This window comes from Mus caroli, chromosome 7 (genome assembly GCF_900094665.2).
Source record: "Mus caroli chromosome 7, CAROLI_EIJ_v1.1, whole genome shotgun sequence".
Classification (NCBI taxonomy): domain Eukaryota; kingdom Metazoa; phylum Chordata; class Mammalia; order Rodentia; family Muridae; genus Mus; species Mus caroli.
Window position 1 is genome coordinate 82,744,786 of NC_034576.1, and position 9,310 is coordinate 82,754,095.

The window sequence follows — 9,310 nt, forward strand, 5'->3', positions numbered from 1 at the left end:
CAGTCTGTGGGATTGTATACACCTTTAACCTCTGGAGGCAGAGGCAGGAGGATCTCTGGAAGCGCCAGGCCAGCAGGACCTACATAGCAAGAAGCTGTCTCAAAAACAAAAAGAAACTTTCCAACCAACCAACTAAAATCTCCCAAAACACACACTAAAAATGTGTGTGTGTGTGTGTGTGTGTGTGTGTGTGTGTGTTAGCACGAGTGCTGCTGTTGTAGCTGTGTGTGTTAGGTAGAGTACTTGCTTAGCATACATGGAGCCTTGTTTTCAATTTTCAGCATCCTATAACTCGGTTGTGATGTTGATCTTCTGTCATTCTCTCATCCCAGGGACTGGAGGCAGGGGGATCAAAATTCAAGGTCATTTCCCATTTCCTTCCCCCAAATTCACTCTAGTTCTGCCACGGCCCCCCATGGTCCGCCCCGGTGATAGTAGCAGGATTTGTAGAGGAGTCAAAATAACTACTGTTTTTGTTTTTGCTTTTCTGCTGGAGCTCTTCCTGAGAAGGCAGAGGGACCATGCTCTTAGGACTCCCCTGGCCCCGGAGCGCTGGCCCTTGCCCTAAAGCTTCTCCTGGCTCTCTAAACCAGCCAGCTCTGGCCAGCTCAGCCACTGACAAGCCCAGAACTGGTTGTTTCAGGAACCGCCCAGAAAGCTGCTGTCCTTTTCTGGAAGATAGCAGCGGGATACAAGGGCTGGAGAGGGACGGGCCAAGGTCACTTGATAGACGCAGTTTATATTTATACTCCTATCTCTTCTTTTAACTCTTCCCTACTCGCCATGGGTCGCAGGTTTATGGGAGGAGCCGTGAATGGTTTCAGAGGCAGAGAGCTGCCTCTCTCTCTCTCTCTCTCTCTCTCTCTCTCACTCTCTCTCCTCCACTGTAAACAATACTACCATTATTGAGGGTTGACTAAATGCCAGGTGTTTGCTTCTCATCACGACGCTATGAGGTCCCTGTTGGTTTCATGCCCACTTTACAGGTGAACTAAGGCTCAGAGAGGTTAAGACACTTGCCCTAGCGAACACAGCCAGTTCAGTTCATAGGGGACCTGGATTCCAACTCTGGGTAGGAGTGGATTCCAGGGAGACCACCCACCAGCGAGGCTGAACATGCCAAGGTCAGAGAGGGTGCAGCACAGTGGACTTCGGCCTACGTGGACTGTATGTGATACGGTGGGAGGCCCTGGTCCGACGTGGGTAGCATCGTATCCAGAGCTGTTGGAATCGGGCTAGGGGACCGCGGAGCAGTGGCAGCGGAGCCGAGGAAGGCGCCTTTGGACAATTCCCGAAAACGCGAGCAGGCGGAGCGGGGCGGGGCTTGGAAGCTGCCCAGCATTTCCGGGGACACCGCGCGTAGGACGCAGGGTGTTCACCGGACACTCCGGGTCCCCAGGGACGACGACCGGCCGGCCAGTTGGAATCCTATCGGACTCCTCGGACTTCGGGGCCGAGCGGAGGTAGTCCTATCGTGGGACGTAACTCCTTCCAGGTAGGGGACCGAACGAGGTGGGAACCAGGGTCTGAGGGTGATTGGACAGGCCCTGGCCTCCGCCGTCGCCCCCCACCTTCCGCCCCTCTCTCCTAAGAGGGCGCCACCTGCATGCTCTGATGGGCACCAGCCGGGGCCAGTGGGGGAGCCTGTTGCCATGGCAGCCTAGGAGGTTGGGCCCACGTTCCCATGGCCACCGGGGGCCTCTGCGCGAATCCTTTAACAGTGTCTTTTAACACCGCCCCCTACTCCCTGAGCCCAGAGGAAAATCACTAGGAAAAAGGCCTCGAGCCCCTCCTCTGAACGTCTGCGGTTGTGACCTCCGAGTTAGGGCTTTTGTCATGGCTTCTTTCTTCTCTCTGAACAACAAGGTGGATTAAAGGGCCAGGAGGGGGAGAAAGTTGGGGTCCTGGGAACGAGGTCTTTTGCCTCTCCTTAGCTGTTCTAGTAGACTAGAACAGAGGTTCAGGAGGTTTGGATTACTTCGGAAAGGTCATCCAACCTCTGTTCACAGTCATTTCACCTGTCATGTGAATATGTTTTTTTAAGAATCACCGGAAAGGCTGGTGAGATAGCTCCGTGGATGGGAGCTTGTGGCCAAGCCCAAGGTCCTGAGTTCCGTTTCCAGGACACAGATGGTAGAAAGAGAACACTGACTCCCACACATAGTTCTCTGACCGCCACCTGTGCAGCGTGGCACGCGCATACGGCCGTCACACACACAAACAAACACACAGTAAATAAACAAATCAGCAAATCTCGTAACTGTCAACTGCAGGAAGAACTGGATGCTTTGGAACAGGGGATTTAGAAATCACAGTTTGCCTTCCCTTCATTTTCTCAGGGGAAGCTGGACCCAGAGGCACTCAGTTATCCCCAGGTGATTCAGTGAATTGGTGGAAGGGGCAGGATTTGAACTCTGACTCTTGACGCCTTGAGTCAACTCCTAGGCTGTGGCTGAGAATGATTCCCCCCCCCCCCCGAGCTCAGAAATAGGAGTTATATATCTTTTTGCATTTACGGTCTTGAGCTCTTAGAGGCAAGTGATCTAAAGATGGAGTTGGGTGTGTGTGGCTGAGTGGCTTATGGGATAAAGGTGCCTGTCTTCAAGTCTGGTGACCTATGTCGGGTGGAAGGAGAGAATGAACTTCTAGTTGTCCTCTGACCTCTGAATGCATCACACACACACTTACTCCCTCCCATATAAATAAATAAATGTTTAAAAAGTGATGGAAAGCCGGGCGGTGGTGGCCTTTAATCCCAGCACTTGGGAGGCAGAGGCAGGCGGATTTCTGAGTTCAAGGCCAGCCTGGTCTACAAAGTGAGTTCCAGGACAGCCAGGACTAAATAGAGAAACCCTGTCTCAAAAAACCAAAAAAAAAAAAAAAAAGATGGAGGTGGGGCCAGGCTAGCTTAGAGGTAGAACACAATGTTTAGTAGCATGTGTAAGGCCCTAGACTTAATCTCCAGAGCCAAGGGAAATTAATGATAATAATGATGATGATAGTGAGGGGGCTGGGTTTGTGTGGCACACATCTATACTTGCACTTCAGAAGTGGAAGCAGGAAGATTAAGAAAGAGTTCAAGGTCATCCACAGACACAAGAAGTTGGAAGCCAGCCTGGGATACATGAGATCTTGTCTCAAGCCCCAAAGCACAACACCTATGCAGCAGGAAAACTTTCAGCTCTGCCTGAGGCAAGCCCCTGCATTTCCCGACATCTTCAGGTCATCTGCAGTGTTCTCATCATAGTTTTATTGTATATGTCTTATGTTCATCATAAGTCATTATATGCATTTTGGTATCCTGTTGCTCAGGCTGGCCTTGAAATACCTATGTCACCAAGGATGACTTTAAACTTTTGGCTTTCCTGCCTCCAGTTCCTGGGTGCTGTGACTTGGTTCACGCAGTGCTGGGAATCCAACCCAGGGCTTTGTGCGTGATGAGTAAGCATTCTTACTGACTGAGCTACATCCCCCACCCCCAAGCCCGGGGACCCTCAATTTAAAGTAGCATCTGGCGGGAGCCAAGCATTCAGACATCCTCCAGCAAAGCATCTCTTGTGAAGAAAACAAAACTGCTGAGAAAACCCTGAGCTGCCCTAAGGCAGGGAGCTGGAGCCTTTGGCCCCTCTTTGGTGCCTTTTCTTATTCACACATTCTTTGAAATGAAAAGAGAAAGGTGTGGGTGTGCAGGGAAAGGATCTGGGAAGGAACACTGGAATGAATCACTTGGGGATGATTTGAGAGCTTCAGCAAGAGCAGAAAGCCCATTTGTTCATTTAGTGGACATTTACTGGGTGCCTCCTGGTTCCAAGCTCTGCCCTGGGGCTGGACATTTAAAAAACCTGAGGTAGGCAGGTCTGGTCTGTGCAATCAAGGAGCTCGTGGAAGGGTAGGGAAGAGAGGGGTGAGGCTCGTAAATGAGTGCTTTACTGTGCGTAATGAGTGCCTTAATGGAAATCCGAGCCAAGGGCAGAAGGAGCCCAGGGCAGCAACTCCGGAAATGGGTTGAAAACAGCAGGATCTAGTCTGTGCAGCTTGGGAGTCAGTCTGGAGTTCTGCCAGGCTTGCTGTGGCTACTACCTTTGTCTGAGACAAAGGAATGAATGAGGGAAAGTGTCTAAAGAAATGTCGTCCAGGATGGGGCGTCTCTGCAAAGAAACATTCTACGAATTCTGATGAATTATGAAGTCCTTGTCTGCAGCAACCTTGGTCCTTTCCGTCAGTTTGACTCATGCTTAGAAGGCAGCAAGTGAACAAGAAATAGTATTAGCTGAATGGGAGGAGGGAGGGGAAGGAGGGAGAAAAGAAAGACAGCTACTTGTATCATCAAAAGTGGAGCCAGTTTGCACTTCATGTGGAAATTACACAGCTATTCCAAAGGAAGGATGGTTTCTCTTTACCTAATAAGGGAAAATTTTGTAAATTCCTTGTTTCTGAAGATGAGCACATTTTAAAGAAATGATTATAACTGGGTGTGGTGATACACACCTGTTATTCCAATCTCTTAGAAGGCTGAGGCAGGAGAGTAGTTAGTTTGTGGTCTGCCTGGGTCAAGTTCAAGGCAAGTTTGAGACAGTAAGACCCTGTCCTACCACCACCACCAACAACAATAACAAAAAGAAAGAAAGAAAGAAAGAAAGAAAGAAAGAAAGAAAGAAAGAAAGAAAGAAAGGGAGAGAAAAGGAAAAAGAGAGAAGGCAAGGTTCATTGTTTTTCCATCCTGAGACAGGGTTTCTCTGTGTAGCCCTGGTGGATCTGGAACTCAAGTTGTGGATCAGGCTGGCCTCGAACTCACAGAGATCCACTTGGTGGTGAAAGGCATAAGGTCATATTCCTAGGTGAGGAACTGGAAGCTCACAGCATCATGATGGAAATCTCCATCTCCTCTCTCAAGGGGTTATGAAAGCCACAGAGAGCGAGCGACACATAGCCTACTCCAGGATCCTCCTGCTGAGTCCAAGCCCCAGAGATCCTGGGATGCCTCATTCACAGAGCTCTATCTGGCAATAGGAATCCCTGGGATTTTCTAGTCTTGCCAGAGGGACCCAGCCAAGCTCGAGGCTTATACCATCTCCCCGTGAGTGACCTGATAGCATTTCTTTAGGATGGCAAGTGAGCATGCTTCCATGGTATGGCCACCCTGGCACGACAGGTTGATGCTTGATGTTGGAGTTTTGGGGGATCAGTAGCAACCCATCTTCATCTCTACCACGCCCCCAAGGCTCACTTGTCCCTGCTTCTCTTGGTTCAGTATGGCAGCCAAGGGCAACGCTGTGTGCGGGAGGTGTGTCAGCCAGGATGATTAAGGACGACAGATAATTTGGAGCTAAAGAGCTCCTCTTCTGTGGGAAGGAAGAGGGGACTGGGGAGCCTCAAGTCTCTGGGAAGGAAGCTTGGTTTCCTGGGGACTGAGGCATGGCGCTGGCCTTCATAAGAGGTCCGGGGGTCAGAGTAGAGTGGATCTAGAGGGAAGAATTTGATGGCAAATTGGAAGAGAAGTTTTTATTTTTCAATCTTTACTCTTTTGAGATAGGGTCTTGTTAAGTGATTCTGGCTGGCCTGGAACTCAATCTGTGACCTAGGCTGGCCTTGGGATTTACATGTATCCTCCTGCCTCAGTCTCTCAAGGACCACAAGCATGAGCCTGTATCGGGCTCTTTGACTTGAGATCTTGAGTAGAGAACATGGTTTCCTAAGCTGGACTGGAGGCTGAGCCTCTGCTAGGTCCTTAGCCTTCTGACCCCATTCCCCACCTGGCCTAGGATCCCGCCTTCCCGCCTGAGTAGCTACAGCTATCTGAGAGCAGCCTGTCAGTTTCAGGGATCAGCCCTGTCCCCCTGACTGGGCAGGCCTATAGTCACAGACAGCACCTCCTGAACTCCTGTAAGGAGCACAGGAGTGACAGTGGCAACTTCATGTTTCACCCTGTCTGGGCAGGGACAGGCTGAGCCCTGCTGGTTGCACCACAGCCCTGTAGGGTGGGGGGATCCCCTCCCAGGGAGTGGCCAGCTCAGGTCCTAACAGGCCCAGTGGGGGCGGCGCTGTATGGTGGGCTGCTTGCCATGGTAGGCACGCCCAGGGCTTGGGTTGGGCAGGCTGGTTCCTTCTCTTCAGGAGAGTTGCAGCCTCAGCACCACGTATGCAGGAGGCAGCTGAACCTGAGGGAGGATTAGGAAGGGGCTTCTCCAAGGGCTTCTAAGATGTTTACTCTGTCGAGGCCATGGGGTTCCTTTCAGATGGAGAGGCAATACCAGCCTGGGACATGGGGCATTCACTCTGCACAGTGTGCTGTCTTTATAGGTGCTATCTTGTCATGTTCCCTAACCATGTCATAAAGGACTATATATAGTATTACTATCACAGGAGAAGCAGCTAACTATGGTCCACTTAGGACCCGTATATAATGGGTAGTGATGCATTCTTTTCTACTGTATGCTCCACCACTGAATTCTACCATTTAATGGGGCACATATTCTGGGTAGGGAGTGGGGAGCACAGCAAAGGGCCTGTAGGGAGAAGCTGGTTTGGGAAGAAATGGGGCAGTTGTCAGACCCCATGGAAAGCATTCTGAGAGAGCTGAAGGCAGTGTTGATTCTGACCCTGGATGGGTGCCCTCTACTGCAGAGGGTGCTGCCTTTCCCAAGGAAGTGCCCAGCTCTCAGGCCTGGCAATCATTGGACGATTTAAAAGCACACACGGACTGTGTCTGCTGCTGTGACTTCCTCATGTAAATGTACTGCTGCTGCAGCCCAAGTTGCTGCCTGGCCCCTGGGGAGGAGACACAGCCTCGTGCCTAACCAGGGCAGGGTGGGGAACCGCAGCTGCAGGTTGGCATAAGAAGAGGGCTCGGGGCTACGAGGGGATGGTGGCAGGGGGCCAGGGCCTAGGGAGCTGGGCCACAGCCAGTTCACCACGTCTGAGAGACCTTGCTAGGCAGCCTGCCAGTCCGTACGCGGTGGTGGGGGAAGGGGTGGGAGGAGCCTGAATGTTGCCCAAGGAAGGGTGGGCGGGACCTTTGGGTTCAAGCTCCACTGGGCTTGGCAGGAGGCTCCTCCCCCGCATGGCCGCAAACAAAGCTACAACTCCAGAGTAACTGTGGGAGTCCAGCGCCTAGCTCCCCTGGATGGGAGTCAGAGGGGGCAGACCTGGCAAGAGCCCTTTGGCAGGTTTCGTGCATGCCCAAGGACATCTTCCTGCGTGCACCTGGGCAGAGGCTGAGGGGCGAGTGTGGGCTGTGATAGGCTGGCTCTGTGGCAGCGAGAAGGGAGGCTCAGGCAGCTGTGTTCGTTCATTTTCTGGTTTCAGTCTTCCTTGCCGTTATTGCCTCTCTCTTCTCTTGAGGCTTTCTCCTACTGTTCTGTCAGTGTGTGTTTCTTCCACTTGGTGCTACAGTCATGGTCTGCTCCCTACTCCCTCGGTTTTTTTCCTCCCATGCTAACAGGTATAAAATACTAGCTTCTAGCGGGACACAGTGGTGCACCCTACACTCCCAGCCTTGAGAAGGCGGAGGCAGAAGATCTAGAGTACAAAGCCAGTGTGGGTTATATAGCAAGTTTTAGGCCACCTTGGCCTTTGTAAGTGAGACTATCAAAAACCAAAGAGCTTAAATAAAGCAAAATGCATAGATCTTAAGATCATAAAGCTCAGTACAAGGGGCTGGTGAGATGGCTCAGTGGTTAAGAGCGCCAACTGCTCTTCCAAAGGTCCTGAGTTCAAATCCCAGCAACCACATGGTGGCTCACAACCATCTGTAACAAAAATCTGATGCCCTCTTCTGGAGTATCTGAGGACAGCTACAGTGTACACACATATACTAAATAAATAAATTAATTAATAAATAAATCTTTTTAAAAAAGCTCAGTACATTCTAACATTTGTAAAGACTTGAAAATCCAACACTACATCAAGATATAGAATCTGTCATCTCTAAAGTTTCTATATTTGCCTAGGAGGCATGTGCCCACTGGGCTCTGACGTCTCTCACCACACAGCAAGTTTGTCTGGGTGCCTGATGCTTCTCTTCCTCCTCCTCCTCTTGGTTTTTCCAGACAGGATTTCTCTGTGTAGCTCTGGCTGTCTTGGATCTCTCTCTGTAGACCAGGCTGGACTCCAACTCAGAAATCCGCCTGCCTCTGCCTCCCAAGTGATGGGATTAAAGGTGTTCACCACCACCTCAAGACTTATCTGGGCTTCTTTATAATATATTCTTATGAACATTATATTTCTCATCCTTGCACTAGTGAAAAAAGTGTGTGTATGTTTGTGTGTGTGTAGGTTGTGGGGGGAGGCATAGACAGACAGACAGACAAAATGGGAGGAAGGAAGAAGGCCTGTGAGTGCAGGTGGACAGAGGGCGGACTTAGCACTTGACTTAGCAATTTATGGATGACTTTGTCTTGTAGGCTGGGCATGGAGAAAGTAGTACTTTTTTTCTTGTTCTGTTTTTTGGTACTCTTTCCAAGCTACCCCCTCCGCCCCCCAGTTCTTTGTAAACACTGACATCTGGCAGAAAAACACTTGCCTACATCCAAGCGTGGCAGAGGGGAACAGGAGACACATCGTTGGCTTGGGACCACTCTTTTGCCTAAAGGAAGTCAATTCAAAGGCAGTTCTTTGTCAGTCACCCTTCTGTTCTTTCCAGTCTGAGAGAGCACATGAGGAAACCACATTAGCACACGTACAGAAGACAGTGGAGCCCGACAGGAGCAAGGCTGCCATGCACAGGCCAAGTCAGGACCCTCATGTAGATAGTGCTGTGTGGTTCTTACCCGGGGTGCCTTGCTAGGCATGGGGGAGGGGGTCAGAAGACAGAAGACCGGGCACTGTTCTCTAAGGGGCTTGCTGCCCAGTTGGCATAAGACATACTTTCAAAGCACATGAGCAGGATATAATTAACAACCATGAGAGGCTGCATCAGCCCCTGCCTCCTCTCCTGAGGGATGAGCACAGCCGTCAGACAAGCCCTTTGTTGCCAAGACACAAGAGCAGACCAATCTCCTGCCCCGTTAGGAGCTACTGATCCCCAGATTCAGGCTCTGAATAAATGCTAATTGAGCAGGTAAGCCATAGATCAGGAACTGCTCTAAACTGGGGTGCAGAGCAGATGAAGGAAATGCTGTAGTTAGCAAAAACTGATTTTTTGACAAAGCTTGTGTGTGCATGTGTATGGATATGCATGGATATGTGTGTGCACGTAGATCTTATGCATGTATTCACAGGCATGTGTGTGTATTTGTATGTGTGTATGGAGGCCAGAAAACAACCTTGTATGTAATTCCTCCGAGCCATCCACTTTTTTTTTTTTTTTTTT

General features: G+C 50.4%; 1 protein-coding gene across 1 annotated transcript in view; it reads left to right on the plus strand.

Annotated features, from left to right (window-relative positions):
* The first annotated feature begins 1,335 nt into the window (after nt 1-1,335).
* The window catches only part of Sema4b (semaphorin 4B), a 39,863-nt gene continuing 31,888 nt past the window's right edge, over nt 1,336-9,310 (plus strand). The window contains exon 1 of the mRNA XM_021166549.1: nt 1,336-1,495. The gene's annotated coding sequence lies outside the window, so the exon portion shown is untranslated. The remainder of the gene's footprint in view (nt 1,496-9,310) is intronic.